This window comes from Canis lupus, chromosome 20 (assembly GCF_048164855.1).
Source record: "Canis lupus baileyi chromosome 20, mCanLup2.hap1, whole genome shotgun sequence".
Lineage (NCBI taxonomy): Eukaryota > Metazoa > Chordata > Mammalia > Carnivora > Canidae > Canis > Canis lupus.
Genome location: NC_132857.1, coordinates 29,522,279 through 29,539,948, shown reverse-complemented (window position 1 = coordinate 29,539,948; position 17,670 = coordinate 29,522,279).

The following is a 17,670-nucleotide window of genomic DNA, read 5'->3' as shown; positions in this document are numbered from 1 at the left end:
CCTTCAAATCAACATTGTAATGTACATCCTAACAACTTCAATAAGGAAAAATAATAATAAAAGGAATAATATTGAAAAAGAAGTGAAACTGCCATTATCCACAGGTGGCATGATTATTATATAGGTAGAAAATTCTATGGAACCTAAAAACAAAACAAAACAAATTTCTCAACTAATAAGTAAATTTCTCAAGATCGCAAGATATAGCATTTCTATATATTAGCAGGAAATAATTGGAAACTTCAAAGAAATATTATTTCATTTAAAGTAGCATTATAAAAAATGTAATCTGGTTCCACCTCTTATCCACTTCTTGGTTGATAGAAATATTGTATACCATGATTATTGAGTAGCTATATGGATGTACTCATTACTAAACCTCGTTCAATTGTATACCTAAGGACTGTGCATGTCATTGTAAATTTTACCTTAATTAAAACAAAAATATGTTTAAATCTTTTATATGCTTACTGTTTTCTTTATCGACACTGACTGACACCCTCCCCCATTCCCACTGGGTGCCTTTGTCTTACTTGACTTTGTTTATTTACCCAATGCTTAAGTGGGGAAATTTATGTTTATAATAAAGAGGTAAGAAGAGTAGAATAAACCAAAGCAGATGAAATAGAATTCAGTCAGACCTCAGAAACTAAATTTTGTCCTAAACATCTTTTCATTGCCCTCACTGCTCTTGGGGCAAAAGCTTTTCCAAGCCAGCAAGTGTTTTGTCTGCAGTTCAACCCCAAATCCAGTGTTATTTTTATTGTCTAAACAAACAAAGTGAGTGGCTAGTATTCAACTATACTATCTCTATTAAAAATTAAAACTGGTACATGCAATAACAAATACAGTATTGCCATGAAAACTAACCTTCTTTTCCCTAAACCATTGTTTTCACTCAAGATGTGTATGAAGAGGAAAGCAAATTACTTGCATCCTGTATCCAATTATTAGGTCATGCTTTAACTCATTCATTCACTTAGCATTTGTTTGTTGAGTATCTACTCAATGCTTGATACTAAACTAGAGGTGAGAATATACTCAGTAATTAAAAACTATCTTTTCTAAAAATAAACTGGCGTTCTAGATGTGGAAAAAATAAGTAAGCAGACCAATACAAGAATGGCTAATTGATCTATGGAAGAGATAGGTACAGACTAACATGGGTTTCTGCTATTTTTTTTCTGGGAAATACATATATCCATGTCTAGCCAACTCCTCCAGACTTGCTGCCAGAAGCAAGTCTCCCCATTGTCCATCTCTTGCCTTCATTACCCAGTCTTAGATTTTTGCTCAAGTCATGCTCTGCCTAGAAGGTTCTTTCAACATTTCTCCCTACAATGTCCCAGTCTGCACTTGGACTAGGTCTAAATTCTGTCAACCATCTTTCACCAGTGTTTTTTCTATCCCTGTGGCTACACATGCTATCAGTCCTTTCTCTATTTGCTTCACATGACCTTGTCTATGCAGCATTGCATGTTGTATGTTCCTAAGAGTGTGGAGACACATCTCATACTCAGAGCCTACTCACAGCATTGGCCTGAGGTTGTCACATAGAAGATGCTCAAAAGTAAGAGTTGATGGTATTAATACACAATTGTTGAGCACATGATATGCACAAATCACTGATAACTTTTCTTGCTGAAGGTGGAATATGTATGATCCAGGCACCTTTGATCCACTCTCCCTTCCTATGTCCAAACACATACTCTTTCAACACAGCCACTGCAAAAATAGTACAAGCAGTGGCCATAGCATGCAATTTCTTCACTCAGCAAGTGTGCTGATGTAGAAAACCTATGAAATACAGTTTAGGAACAATGACTGTCATTCCTGAATTTATTTGGAGCAGCAATTTGCTAATATGTCAATGTCATTGGCAACTCATGAAGTATTGACTTGAAGGGTAAAGATGAACACTTTTCTTCTCTCTGGGCAAAAGGGAATGAGACCTGAATTCCCTCTGGGAAAGCTCTTTCCCCTGAAATAGGTTGAAAATAGCCAAAATATATGTCAGGACTATCCTTGTATAAGTCTAAAAGTTGTGGGGCACCTGAGTGGCTCAGTGATTGAGCATCTGCCTTTGGCTCAGGTCATGATCCTGGGGTCTTAGGATCAAGCCCCCCATATCAGGCTCCTCACAGAGAACCTGCTTCTCCCTCTGCCTATGTGTCTGCCTCCCTCTCTGTGTCTCTCATGAATAAGTAAATAAAATCTTTAAAAATAAAGTCTAAAAGTTGTGCATATAATTTGACCCTGGCCACTTCTCAGGATGCAGTGAGTAGTGATATGCATTCTGAGAGGTTCAGAAAGACAAGAATGCCTGGTAGCTGGGAGCAAAGGGTCATCAGCTGCATTTCAGAACAAGGGTTCTAGCCTTAGTCTCAGGACTGACTACACATTAGAATCAGACTAATTAAATCAGAATTTCTAGGAGAGGGAACAATGCATTAGTAACTAGTGAAGCTTCCCAAGTGATTTCAATGGACAATCAAATTTAAGAATTAACTAAATATGATGGTAGATATATTCCAGGGGTTTCAGACCTTTTTGAATGTAAATTAACCAGGAAGATCTCCCAAACTGCATGGAATGATTAATTGTGTGTCAACTGGATCATGGCTTGGCAAAACACTGTTTTGGATACTTATGTGAGGGTTGAGATTAACATTTGAATTTGTAGACTGAATAAAGCAAATTATTTTCCCCAATGTGAGTATCCTTCATCCAATCAGATAAAGACCTAAATAAAACAAAAAGGCTGACCCACTCAGGAGTAAAAGGGAACTTTGCTTGACTCCTGAGCCAGGACAGTGTCTTTTCCTGCCTTCTGACACAATTGTTAATGTTGGCTCTTCTTGGGTCTTTGAGGCTTCTGGCTTTCAGGTTAATAAGGCTGTCTGGGTCTCTGGTTGCTGACTGCAGATCTTGGGGTCCTGTTAACCTCTATAGTTGTATGAGCCAAATCCTGATAATAAATCTGTGTGTATGCATATATGCATATGCATATAATATGTATATGTATATATGTATATATATCCATATATATACACACATATATAGATATATACATATATATATGTATGTATCCTGTTGGTTCTGTTTCTCCAGAGAACTCTAACACACTGTGGATGTCTTATCTCACTGCCATAGATTGTGTTTCTACTGGAAAGGCATGGCCCCAGAATTTTCCAGATTTATTTTTAGCATTAATAGTATTATTATTCCCAGATAGTTCTAATAAGGACATACTGCAATTTGGACATAACTGAATGATCTCAAGCAAGTTACTTAACCTTGCCTAAGTTAGTTATCTTTATACATAAGGTAAGGATAACTATACTATCTTACGTGGTTATAGTACATTGCATTGCAATGCATACGGTAGAGTGCCTGGTCCATGGATATTAGGAACATTTATTTTTATCACATATGTATGCAATTACCAAGGTATTTCTCCATAGTAAATGTTCAATATGATTTTAAATACAACTAGAAAATATATCCAAGCATCAGTGGTTTAATTTCCTTCAGAGTACAGTATGAGACTTATATGTGTCCTAGGTAACATCATTCTTTTAATTTGTCCCATAACAATACTTACATACTTTTTACTTGTCTTTTCATTCATGACTCCAGCATTGACCCAGTACAAATAGGCATTTGTCCAAAAAACCAAAGTTGTTTCATATACTTTTGCCTGCTCTTAATCTCTTCCAGTTACTCATCTGAATTTCTTCTGGCACGGTCTGAGTACCTTCCAGTCTCAGCTCATGTCATTTCAGAGAAACAGGTGGTAATAACAGTTCCTAAGTGACATGAGACATGATTTTACTGAACATCATTTGTTGGATATACTTGGTCTGATTTTTAAACCAGTGTTCCTCATTCATGCCACTGTACTGTCATTTGAAATTTGAAATTCCTTAAACAATACATTTGACCCTAGAACACTGCAACATTTTAGAGTCCCCATAGACTATATAGTCTTGCCTTATACTCATTCCATCTATGTTACCTTTCAAATATTTGCAAATGAGCTTCTGTGAAGAAAGGTGCTAGCATATTTATAGCCATTAAGAGAGGTCTTCCATAACGATTACTTCAGGTTATTTAAATATCATTTTTAGTTTAAAGGATTGTTTTACTTGAATCTGAAACCTCTATAAAAGCAAATAACTCAAACAGTCTAAGCAGCAAGTATGATGCAGTTATAATTATCTGAATATGTTAACATTTAGGGAACAGTCAGGCGCATTACTGGCCTTTGGAAAATAGAATGCCTCATGTAGACACTAATTAATCAATAAAATCCTAATTGGATTCTATTAAGTATTGGAAACGACATTTCAACTTAAATATTCCATGTACAACCCTGACCCATTCCCAAGTAGCAATAAAAGCCAATTAGGGTGGTATTCAAATTATAATTATGAATGCTATCACCACCCTCATCTACATTAATATTACAACAATTAAAGAGAAAGAACACAATAAGGATTGAATCAGGCAAGTCTTCCTGCACAGATGCCTCACTTTGGGGCTATTATTGAGAAATTCAATATAACACAAAAGTGACTTTTAAAGAGCCTGAGCTTTGGAATTAGAAAGCTTGAGATAATATCCACCACTACTAATTGTGTGTGTATCTGAGACCAATGTCTCCCTCTGTGAAATGGGAATAATGGCAGCCTTTTTCAGAACTATGTTGAAGATTAGAACTGATGCATATGAGTGTTTCAGCAGAGAGCTGTGTAGATGGAATCCAGCAGAAAATGGCAGATCTCTTCCAGAATACTGACATCTGCATTCATGGAATCTTTGGAAGAAACCCAAGATTTATCAAAACTCACCCGTCATTTTTAGTGCAGGAACACTTTTTACTGTAATCTCCAAAGATTATGTTCTAATCTCTGCTTGAACACCTTTATTGCTTCAGAATTTCTTTCCTTGTGGTGTACCACAGTTTTGTTGTCAGCATTTTTAGAACATGGAGAAATTGACCTCCTTATTGACTCCCATTAGACCCAGTTTTACCATCAGCTATAACTTAAACCATATTGAAATCCTTTTATAGAAAGGATTTTTTTTCAAGAAAAAAAAGCCAGGTGTCTGATAGCACAGGCCCTGGAATTAAATCCGTTAAATCCTAGTCCTATCAGTGACCAGATGTTGACCTCAGACCTATCACCTTCTTTATGCTTTAGTTTTCTCAGCATTATATATGGATAATAGTTTCTATCTCTTGTTGTGTTGTGAATGTTAGCTATCACTGCATTCATGTCATTTTCCTTTTTCATGCTTACAAACTCTCCTTGTAGATTATTATGTACAAGCCCTTTCGAGGCCCAGTCAATCTTGCCTGGGTGCCAGTTTAAACACAAAACCCCTGTTAAATTAATCATTTTGATGAACATCTTAGTAAGATGAGTCATATATTTCCAGATCGGCATGATCTGGAACAAAATCTCATTATTTTTCTACTGTTCAAGTGAGAAACAGAGTCTTAGAGAGGTGAGGTAAGGTAATTTGTCCATAGTCATCTAGATTGTATGTGAAAGGCCAGAGATTACACACTGTAGGTGCACATCCTAGGCTCTTACAGGATTTGCTATACTCTCTCAGCACCCACTACAGTAAACAAAGGAAAAAAAAAAACAGAAAGGTTGAGACCAAAGTTGAAGAAGCTAAGATATTCAGACAGAAATGGTCAGAAGTCAGGCAGCAATGTCATATTATTTCTCCTGGGAAAGGCATAACTTGGTTGTAGATATGGTGTTGTGATACAAACATTCTACTGAAAATGATCTATTCATAAGGCACAAAGTGTAAGAGCATATTAGCAATTAGATAAAACAAGAACAGTTTAGCAGTGACATTCTGAAAACAATGGATTCAGTGGATGAATTTAATAGCCAAATTTTTGGATACAGTGGACAATCTGACTGTGAATATATTTGAGGTGGCACAGGTCTTATGATGACCCTCGAAGTATATTATATAATTAGTCACCTCTTTATTTTTAATATTATTTATAGAATTAGTCCTCTTTTTCAAGACAAAGAGGTCTGGTGCTACCCAGAGGCTGCTACCTGAGTTAAGACTTGTTTTAAAACATAGACTACTGGGGAGAAACATTCTATGATTAGACCTCAAGATGATATAGACTGATAGCTCTGTAGACCCAGAATGTCATATTGAATTATTTCCCTAGAAAATAATTAAGATAGATCCTAGATTCAAACCTCTTTGTTCCAAATCTCATGCTTTTTTGGCAACTTTTTCATGATGTAAATTAAGTGAAATTCTCAAGATCAAAATTATTTTACTGAGATATCTAAGAAGTTCTTTATTATAATAAGCTAAAGTTTAATAATTTAGTCTTATATACTTTCTATATTTAGAATGAATTCTAACTGAAAAGGCCACTCAGCAACTGTATGATTCAATTTATATGAAATATCCAGAATAGGAACATTCTTAGTAACGGAAAGAAAATCAGTGTTTATCAGTGATAGTGGGGAGGGAGAATGAGGAGTGATTGACAGTGAGTAGAAGGCTTCCTTTTTGAGGTGATGAAATGTTCTTCAACCAAATGTAGTGATGACTGCACAACATTATAAATGTACTAAATGCCACTAATGGTAAATTTTATGTTGTATGTTTACCACAAAAAAAATCATGGCAAAATTATCTTAGGAATGTTTCATCCTATGGAAGTTAGTAGGAGGGAAGCTTGGGTGGCTTAGTGGTTAAGTGTCTGCTTTTGGCTCAGGGAGTGATCCTGGGGTCCCAGGATTGAGTCCCACATCAGGCTCCCTGTGTAGAGCCTGCGTCTCCCTCTGCCTGTGTCTGCCTCTCCCTCTATGTCTTTCATGAGTACATAAGTAAAATCTTTTTAAAAATAAAAAATAATAAAAATAATAAAAAGGAAGTTAGTAGGATTACATGGGGGGAGATGGAGGAAAACAACAAACTTTTGCTCTAATCCTGGCTCTACCACTTACTAGCTACAACTGGTTGGATTCCCCTGAACCACATGCACCACATAAGCTTACTGTAGAATCAGTTAAGGCAGATCAAACACTCTGCATAGTATTTGATGTATAGGAGGTGTTTGGTAAAAGTAATGGTCACATATTCATGGGTTCTCTAAGGTGACATAATAGCTAAAAGGATAGTGATTTAGAGGTTGGTTTTATTGTAGGGAAATTTGATATAAATGGGGAGTAGTGATTCCCAGGAGCCTGGTTCTGGTGTACTCATATTAGACTACCAAGTTTTAGTCTTTTATTTCTCCTTGAGCTGGAATTCAGTGCAAAAAATATTTTAACATTTAAATAAATCCAACAAGTTAAAACATTATTTATACAAATTATTGAACTTTGGGGGCTGATATCAATATTCCTGCTTTAAAAAAAATAAGCTGTGAGGTAAAAAGATCAAGTTGGCATGGACCAAATAAAGGATCAAACTAATAGAAAAAAAAACTATACTTCTGGAATATGTACATTTCACCAGCATTTCTTAAAGGATCTTATCTTAATTTGATGACTAGAGCAAAAACCAGATGAATTACAGGTGAAAATATATCTGATAATAATAGCTAATATATTCAGCACTTACTAAGCCATATGTACATATATGTGTGTGTGTGTGTGTGTATATATATATATATATATATATATAGAGAGAGAGAGAGAGAGAGAGAGAGAGAACTATGCCATCATTCCATTAAAAAAAAAAACTGAGGCAATTTGAGTTGTTCTTTCCCCATTACATTACACATAGTAAGATACTAAACCAGGATTATAAATTGAGATCATCTGCCTCCAGGGACTCTGGTTGTAACACAATAGCTATCTCTCCAATCTATACATCTAAGTTTAGTATTACTAGAGACATTTTTAACTTGTAAATTTATTATAAAGTTTATTTACTGATACTAATTAAACACAAGATATATAGGAGACTTTATATAGTAGTTAACTCATTCATAGTGATCTATAATAAGCATACTTTATTCATTCTGTATAAATTTCTAATTTTTCCTAAGTTAGGAACTTACAAGAAGTTTTGTTATTGCATTAGGAGTTTAGCTTTTTCACAGATTTTTTTTGTTTTTCTAGAGATTCTGATATTCTTTTCATGCAGAAAAGCACACAAAGATCAGGAGCCAATTGAGAAATCAACTACCATGTTAACTATCTTGGAGTAAAGCCTATAATCTTCAAAAAATATCAGATTGTACCATTTAGATGTCATTGGATAGAAGTTGCAGAATATGCTACCAAAAAATGGCTTATATTGTAGGGATTTTATTATCTCACACAGTAAGTTTTCTAGAGCTAGGCTATACTTGGGACTAGTACAAAATTGTAAAGGCTCAATACTGTCTCCTAGAACCTACACACTTTCTTTCCTGCTTCTGCCATAAGCCTCAATGGGTTGGTTTTTATTTTGAAATATGTTGTTCCTTGATTGCAAGATGACAACTTTACATGAAAACATCACATCCTAATATAATTGTGTTAGTCTCATACATTAAAGCCTAAATGGAGCAGAGAATAATTTTTTTCAAGCATTTCTTTAATTTTATTTAATAAGAATAACATTTCCAGACGTAAAAGACTTCTTTGAATGTCTCATCGACCAGAACTGGATCCCATAGCTACCTCTAACAAGGAAAGTTAAAAAGAGAATAAACAGCATTATAACTTTCTATAGTAGGAGGAATTCTGCTAATAAAAAGAAGTGTTAAGATGTTTTAAGAGGTAGTTTTTATTATTACTTAGGTATGATGAAGCTAAAAGATCAAAATATGACTATAATTGAAAAAATAATTTGCTACTCACGGTATCTAAGAGACAGGGTCATGCTATATCATGCAAGACTACATGGAGAAGCACCAGAGTTGGTCAGGAGTCAAGGGTAGTGAAAGGGAAATGTGAGCAAGATGCTTTATTGTGGTTTTTCTTGGGGGAAAGAAAGGCCAGGCAAGCTAAACAGGGTTAGGATTGTCTAGGTTGACTAATTTCAACATGCTCTTAGGCTTATAGGCTCACTCTAGTTGAGGTAGCTTGGAAAGATAAAGAAAACATTGTCTTGGAATTTGAGAGCCCAGTAAAAAAGATAGGGTGGGAAGCTTATAGGCTCTGAATTAGTTAGTCTGTATGTAAAAGATATGCTCCTGGGTACATCGTCTGCCATCTTAAGGAATTTACCTAGCCCTCAGAGGGACAGTCCCTCTTTAGTCACTGAAGCCCCAGATACTAAAACATTAAGAATGCAGAAAATAAAATCTCCTAACAAAGAAAATTCCAGGACCAGAGGGTCTCAGGGTGATTTCTACCAAACATTTAAAGAAAAAAAATGATGCAAATCCATTCAACTCTTTGAAAATAAAGCACTTTCAAACTGATTTTATGATGCCAGCATTACCCTAATACCAAAACCAGATAAGGACACCACAAGAAAAGAAAGCTACAGGGCAATATTCCTGATAAATATAGATTGAAAAATTCTAGAAAATTTAATTCAAACTAAAAGGATTAAACACCATGATGGAGTGATATTACTCTAAGATACAAGGATGCTTCAACATACACAAATGAGTAAATGTGATACATCACATTAATAGAATGAAAGATAAAAATCATATTATCCTCTTAATAGATATAAAAACAATTTGACAAAATTCAACATGCTTACATGAAAAAGATCTCAACAAATTGGGTGTAGAAAGAACATAATAAATATCATAAATGAAAAACCCACAGCTAATATACCAGGAGTAAAAAACTGAACGCTTTCCGTCTAATTGAGAATAAGACAGCAGTGCCCACTCTCAATACTTCTATTCAACATTGTGCTAGACTAGCTGGAGCAATTAGGGATGAAAAAACATACAATCAAATTGGAAAGGAAGATGTAAAATTGTCTCTATTTTCAGATAACATGATCTTGTATGTTAAAAACCTTAAAGACTCCACCCAAAAGCTGTTAGGACTAATAAAGAAATTCAGTAAAGTTGCAGGACACAAAACAATGATGCAAAAATTAGTTCTGTGTTTATACACTAACAGAAATATCTGGAAAAGAAATAAGGAAAATAATCCCATTTACAAGAGCATCAAAAAGAATAAAATATTTAGGAATAAATTTAACCATGGAGGTGAAAGATTGGTCCATGGAAAACTGTAAGAATGAAATAAATTTAAGAAGACATAAATAAATGGAAAGAATTAATATTATTAAAATGCCAATTCTATCCAAAGAACTCTACGAGTTCAAAAAAAGCCCTATCAGGATGCCTGAGTGGCTCAGTGGTTGAGTGTCTGCCCTCACCTCAGGGCATGATGCCTGTGTTCCAGGATGTAGTCTTGCTTCAGGCTCCCAAAGGGAGCCTGTATCTCCCTCTGCCTATGTCTCCATCTTTTTCTCTGTGTCTTTCATGAATAAATAAAATCTTAAAAAAAAAAAAAAACCCTATCATAATTCCTATGGCATTTTTCACAGAAACAGAAAAAAAGGGATCCTAAAAGTTGTATGATACCTCAAAAGATCCCAGCAGCCAAAGAAATCCTGAGAAGGAAGAACAAAGCTGGAGGCATATTTTCAGATTTTAAACTATACTACAAAGCTATATTAATTAAAACCATATGATACTGGCATAAAAACAGACACATAAAAAAGAGCACAGAAAGAAATCCTTACATATACAGTCACCTAATATTTGACAAAGAAGATGAGAATATTCAACAGCGAAACATTGTCTTTTCAATAAATGGTGTTAGGGAAACTAGATATATGCTTTGGACCCTATCATATAGCACTCACAAAAAAATCTACTTGAAATGGATCAAAGACTTAAATGTAGACCTGAAACTGTAAAACTATTTTTTAAAGATTTTATTTATTCATGAGAGACACACAGAGAGAGGCAGAGACATAGGCAAAGGGAGAAGAGGCTCCCTATGGGGAGTCTGATGTGGAACTCAATCCTGGGACTCCGAGATCACACCTTGAGCTGAAGGCAGATGCTCAACCACTGAGCCATTCAGGTGCCCCTTGAAACTGTAAAACTCTTAAAAGAAAATATAGAGAAAAAAAACCTCCTTCACATTGGTCTTGACAACAAGTTGTTAGACAAGAGAACAAAAGCACAAACAACAAAAGCAAGAATAAACAAGTGAGACTACATTGAACTGAAAGTTTGATGCACAGAAAAGGAATAACAGAGCAACAGGGCTCTGGACTGGAAAAAAATATTTGGAAGTCATGTGTCAGATAAAAGATTAATATTCAAAATATCTGAGGACCTTATACAACTCAATGGAAAAAATTTAAAATGGACAGAAGATCTGAATAAACACTTTTTCAAAGAAGATAGACAAATGGCCAGCAGGCATATGTAAAGGCACCCAACATCATAAGTCAGCAGCAAAGCCACAAGGAGATATTATGGTATACCTGTTAGAATTTTATTAAAAGGAAAATAAAGGGATGCCTGGGTGGCTCAGTGGTTGAGCATCTGCCTTTGGCTCAGGGAGTGATCCTGGGATCTGGGATCAAATCCCTGAATTGGGCTCTCTGTAGGGAGCCTGCTTCTCCCTCTGCCTATCTCTCTGCCTCTCTCTGTGTGTGTCTCTCATGAGTAAATAAATCTTTAAAAATATTAAATAAATAAATAAGAAAGTAAGTTAATTGGTTGATTAATTAATTAATTGATTGATTGATTAAAAAGAGATAACAAATCCTGACAGGAATGTGGAGTAATGGGAAATTGTGTACTTTTGGTGGGAATGTAAATTATTAGTACAGCACTATTAGAAAATAGGCTAAAGATTCCTCCAAAAATTAAAAATAGAGCTACCATCTGATCCAATAATCCCACATTGGGGTATGCCTCTAAAGGAAATAAAATCTCTCTCTAGAAAAACTATTTGCATCCCCATGATGTTCATGGTACAATATCCATGACATGGAAACAACCTAAGTGTCTGTTGACAGATGACTGGATAAAGAAAATGTGAGATAAAGAAAAATGTATACACACACAGAATATTATTTAGCCATAAAAATGAAGGAGATCTTATCATTTGCAACAATCTGTTTGGACTTTGAGGGTATTATGTTAAGTAATAAGCCAGGAAGAGAAAGACAAATATATGATATCACTTATATGCGGAATCTAAAAAAAAAAAATTAAACTCATAAAAACAGAGGTAGAATAGTAGTTGCCAGGGGCTATGGGAGTAAGGAGAATGGTGAAGAAATTGGAGAGATGTTGGTCAAAGGATACAAACTTACAGTTATGGGTAAATTCTGGAGATCTATTATTCAGCATGGCAACTACAGTTAACAGTATTTATTTTACATTTGAAACTTGCTCAAAGAGTAAATCTTAAATGTTCTCACCACATACAAAAATGTAATTGTGTAAGGTTACAGATGTGTTAATGAACCTTGTTCTGGTAATAATTTTGCCTTATATACATACACCAAATCATCATATTGTACCTTAACTTACACAATAAGTCAACTTTGTATCAGTAAGGCTAGAGGCAAAAAAGAATAAAGAAAATTCAGAAAATGGTTAATTCAGTGGAAAATGACTTTTGGTAGTCTTATAATCTGTGTTAAATATTTTTAAGTCTTAGACTCCTGTGAGGTTTTCTACTACCTCCTTGTCTTTTTTTTTTTAAGATTTTATTTATTTATTCATGAGAGACACACACAGAGAGAAGCAGAGACACACACAGGCAGAGGGGGAAGCAGGCTCCATGCAGGGAGCCCAATCCCAATGTGGGATTAGATCCCAGATCCCAGGATCACGCCCTGAGCCAAAAGCAGACTCTCAACTGCTGAGCCACCCAGGCATCCCTACCTCCACAAGTCTAACCCAGAAGCCAGAATGTCTATGAGTACCACAAGCAGACTGAGTGCACTAACGAATTAACAAATTGCTATGCATAGACAGAGCCTTGCTGACTTGGTTTGCTTACCAATTGCAGAGAGATCAGAGATATAGCAGGAGGGTCTCCCCTTGTCAATTGGAAACCCTTCCCAGATATTCTTTTTTGAAGCAGCAGAATGCATAAAAATGTCCTTTACACGTAAGCACCAGCTGTGAAAAGAGAAAGGACAGAGCCCAATTCTTGACATAAGGGCATGGACTCTCAATGGGGTCCAAAGAATGGTCATGGAAGAATTTGATTAAAGGATGAAGGGGGTCTGGGAGGCTGAAGGAAGAAAGTAGCATTCTCCTCACAGAATGGTGCACTTGACTGGAATTTTTCTTTTTAACTGATTGGTGTCAGGTGTTGGTAAAGTTCGGTGGATCCTCCTCTGAGAGCACCTTTCTGTTTTGCCTTATTTCAGTCAGAGAAAATACCATCCATGAAATAGAACAGTTATTGCTCTCTGAAGAAAGGGCCTAGTCTTTGCATATGGAATGTTTGAAACATTCCATGTGCAAAGCTAAGAGACTTGATTTGAAAATCAACTATCCATCCCATGATTCTCATGGAGACTTGCATCTTTCATCATGCTCCAAAAATTGTTGATGGCTTGCAGTTTTGAAGGTACTGATTTTGTCTTATGATGTCCTGCTTGGCTCTTGAGTCTCTGTATCAATAAGGGATATTTGAAGTAGGGATTTGAATTACAAGGAACTCTTTTTTCTTTCTTTTTTCTTTTTTTTTTTTTTTTTTTTTGTTAAAGTATTTCTGGTTGACGTCTGAGAAGAAAATTAACCCATACCCTCTTCGAGTAGAGCCATTACACATCCTATGTGCTGTCATTAAGAATCATCTGTTAGGCCTCCAGAAATGAATGAAGGCATTAACAATTAATCATATAGGCCCTCTCAGGCATCTAACTACTGAAGATACAAAGTCGGAAATTAATTGTAATTGCTTTTCTAAGATCTTAGTCTAAGGAGACTCACACATAATTAAGTAAGCATGATGTAGTATGAATTAATGAAAGAAAAACTCCAAAAGCCTGATATAAAAGGGAAGCCATTTTAGATTTCTTTCTAAGTCAGCATGACTGTACATAAACTTTGTTCAAACCAAAAGCCTGATTTATAGCCCACCAAATATTCATTGTACATATGCTTTGTGAATGAGTAGCCTAAAGGAAAACCATTTTATCCTTAAGATATTGATCAATGTTTCTACTCCCTGCATTCCTTGATGTTAAAACTCATGATTCCCTCCTATATGCTAATTTATAATCTTTTGAGCTTTTACAAAATGTAAAATAGTATGTAACCCTGTGGAAACTGTTCATTATCTGGAGTATTTCCTTCCTCATGAAAAGCATATTTCCCAGGCCACTGTCCTAATTTGAGTGCAAATAAAATTCTCTATTTTCTTTTAATATTAGAGATCTTTCTCTGGTAAATTTTCATGAACAGAGTTAGATATGAACAAAATAGAGCAGAGGCTACATGAGTGTTCGATCCTGTCTGAAGATTCAGAGTAGCCCTCAAGTTTTCTGTTATTTCCTGTATCTCAGCTTCATGGTGGTGACTGGTATTGAAAAAGAAAAGCACCAACCCCAAACAGCATCACTTGCCACCCCATCCCACCCCCTTCCGGGATAGCAAATTATAGTTTTAACCTATCTCAGTAATGTGACATTTTAATAGTCCATCTAAAATGTCCTTGTCGGCCTCTGTGAGGTCATCTTCAGGATTAAAAAACCTATCCCTCAGCAAGATTCCCCACAAAAAAAAAGGTATCATGGCGTAAAACCATCTTTTCTTTTCTTTTGCTCATAACTTCTTGCCCTACTTACCTTCCTATAAAAAAAATTTCCTTTTGATGCAATGCTTCAGCACATCTCTCTTCTTGCTAGATGGGATGCTGCATGATTCATGAATTTCTTTAAAAATCCAATTAGATATTCAAATTTGCTTAGTTGAGTATTATTTTTATTTTTTTATTTTTATAAAATATTTTATTTATTTATTCATGAGAGACACAGAGAGAGAGAGGCAGAGACACAGGTAGAAGGAGAAGCAGGCTCCATGCAGGGAGCCTAACAATATGGATCCTGGTGATGTCATTAGCTAAACTCCAAGGTCTGACTTTTACTGCCTACCTACTTGTACCCATCAAAACTTTGTTCCACATTTTTCCTTAAGCTCTTCTTTCCAGTTTATCTTATAAATCAGGCAAAAGACCCAATCGGCAGAGCACCCTGTGATGGGAAACAACACTACCGCTCAAGCAACAAGGACTGCCTAAATGAATATCTCTGGTGGCCCAGACCACCCCGACCAGTCTGACTCAAACCCTGACTCACACCTGCAAAGATGGACCATGGAGTCACCCATGCGTTGACTGACAGTTACCTTTACCTCATTATAATGCCAATATCTCCACACAAAGAGAAACACAAGCCTTCAGGCACATATACCACCTTATGTTCCCCTCTGTACATTATGACAAGGCTCTCCTTTCTAAATATTCATCCTCATTTTATTTTTTTAATTTTTTAATTTTTTATTTATTCATAATAGAGAGAGAGAGAGAGAGAGAGAGAGAGAGGAGACAGAGGCAGCGACACAGGCAGAGGGAGAAGCAGGCTCCATGCAGGGAGCCTGACGTGGGACTCGATCCTGGGACTCCAGGATTGGGCCCTGGGCCAAAGTCAGGCGCCAAACTGCTGAGCCACCCAGGGATCCCCTTCATCCTCATTTTAAATAAAAGAAGCCTATCCACCTGCTCAGGGAGTCACAGCTTTGGTAGCTATTTCCTGTGACCTCCTTATTTGCTACAAATCCTTGATTAGATTTCAAGCCCAAAATAATCCTCCACAGTCCTCAGTTTTGTCCTCTGTGTTCTTGGTTTTGCCTCGTAAGTCATCCTTCCTTTTTTCATGGTCACACATTGTTTGCAGCTGAATAGTTTTATTAGCCTGCTTCCTACCACTGTGACGAGCCCTAGTCTATAGACATTCTTCAATAACAGACTGATGAGAATATAGAAGGATCAAGGAAGGAAGATTGGAGTCCAAATTGTTTTTGGAATCAGAGATCCATAGTTACTGTTGCTGCTGCTTACTGAACTCTCCCTCTTGTGCGTTGTGGTCCTGACTTACTTAATCTCTTGGATCCTCAATTTCATTATCTCTAAAATGAGGTTGCTATTACTGATCCCATAGTATCACTAGAAATATTAAATAAAATAATGTCCTATTATTATATGATGTGTTTAGTACAGGCCCCAGGATTTGATCAGTGCATGGAAATTACATCTTGTTATTTTTCTTATTCTCTTTCTCTTCTTTACCTGTTATTGTGAATTTCAAATTTCCCATCTTGGCTACACATTGTACTCACCTCAGAATCCTTTGAAAATACTAATACAGTAGCCCAGCCCTCAACTGCAGTTCCACTCTGCAATTTCAGTTACCTGTGGTCAACTACAGTCTGGAAGCAGATGGTCCTTTTTCTGACATGCTTTTAGAGGTCAATAGTAGCCTAACATTACATTGCAACACCTACATCATTCAGCTATTTCATCTCATCATGTAGGCGTTTAATCATCTCACACCACCACAAGAAGAGTGAGTGCAGGACAGTAAGATATCATGAGACAGAGAATACCACATAGCTTTTATTACTATATATTGTCATAATTGTTCTATTTCATCATGTTATTGTTCATCTCTTACTGTGCTGAATCTACAAAATTAAACTTTATCATAGATATGTACGTATAAGAAAATGGATGGTATATATTATGCTCAGCACTCTGTGGTTTCAGGAATCCACTGGGAGTCTTGGACTGCATCTCCAGCAGATGGTGGTGGGGAGCTGACTGTCCTTGGGTTCCACCCCCAGAGCTTCTGATATATTTGTCATGGGATCTGGCCTGGGCTTTGGTATTTGTTAAATCCTTCAGAAGACTCTAATGTGCAGCTACAGTTGAGAATCAGTGTAAGACTTTGCAAATGACCACCACCTTCACCTTTTCACAGATTTCTCCTTGCAGCGCACCCCTAGGGGGTTCATGTATGTGCAAAGTAGGGCTGATCCAAGGAGTCAGTTCTATAGAGTTCCTTAATGCTTTTCCCCAGACAGCTCCCCCACCCAAACTACCTCAGATACCCCAAATATCTTTAATCTAGTAATTTTTTTAGGAGATCCTGTCAATATTTGCGTGGGTTTAGTTGTATTTTGTTGGACTTGAGTACTTACTCTCATAATGTCAGAAGCATCAAAACCAGAGGCAATAAAGGAAAAGATATACAAGTTGAATTTAATCAAAATTAAAAACTTTTGTGCATCATAGGGCACTGTCAACAGAGTGAATGGCAACCTATAGAATAGGAAAATATATTGCAAGTCATGTGTCTGATAAAGGATTGATACCAAAATATATCAAAAACTCCTACATCTCAACAAGGAAACAACAACCTGACTTAAAAATTACAATTGTAATATATGAAAAATTTAAAAAGAACATGTAAACAGTATGCGGTATGTCACTCCTTTACTCAAGAATTTTTTAAATTCTTCAGTTTACACTGAATAAAAACCCAAACTTCAAGGAGATCTTTTCCTCCTTCGACTGCCACCTCTCTCAGTATGTAATCATCCACAGTCAGTTAGTAAATATCTGTATTACTTATGCCTCAGGTGTTACATTT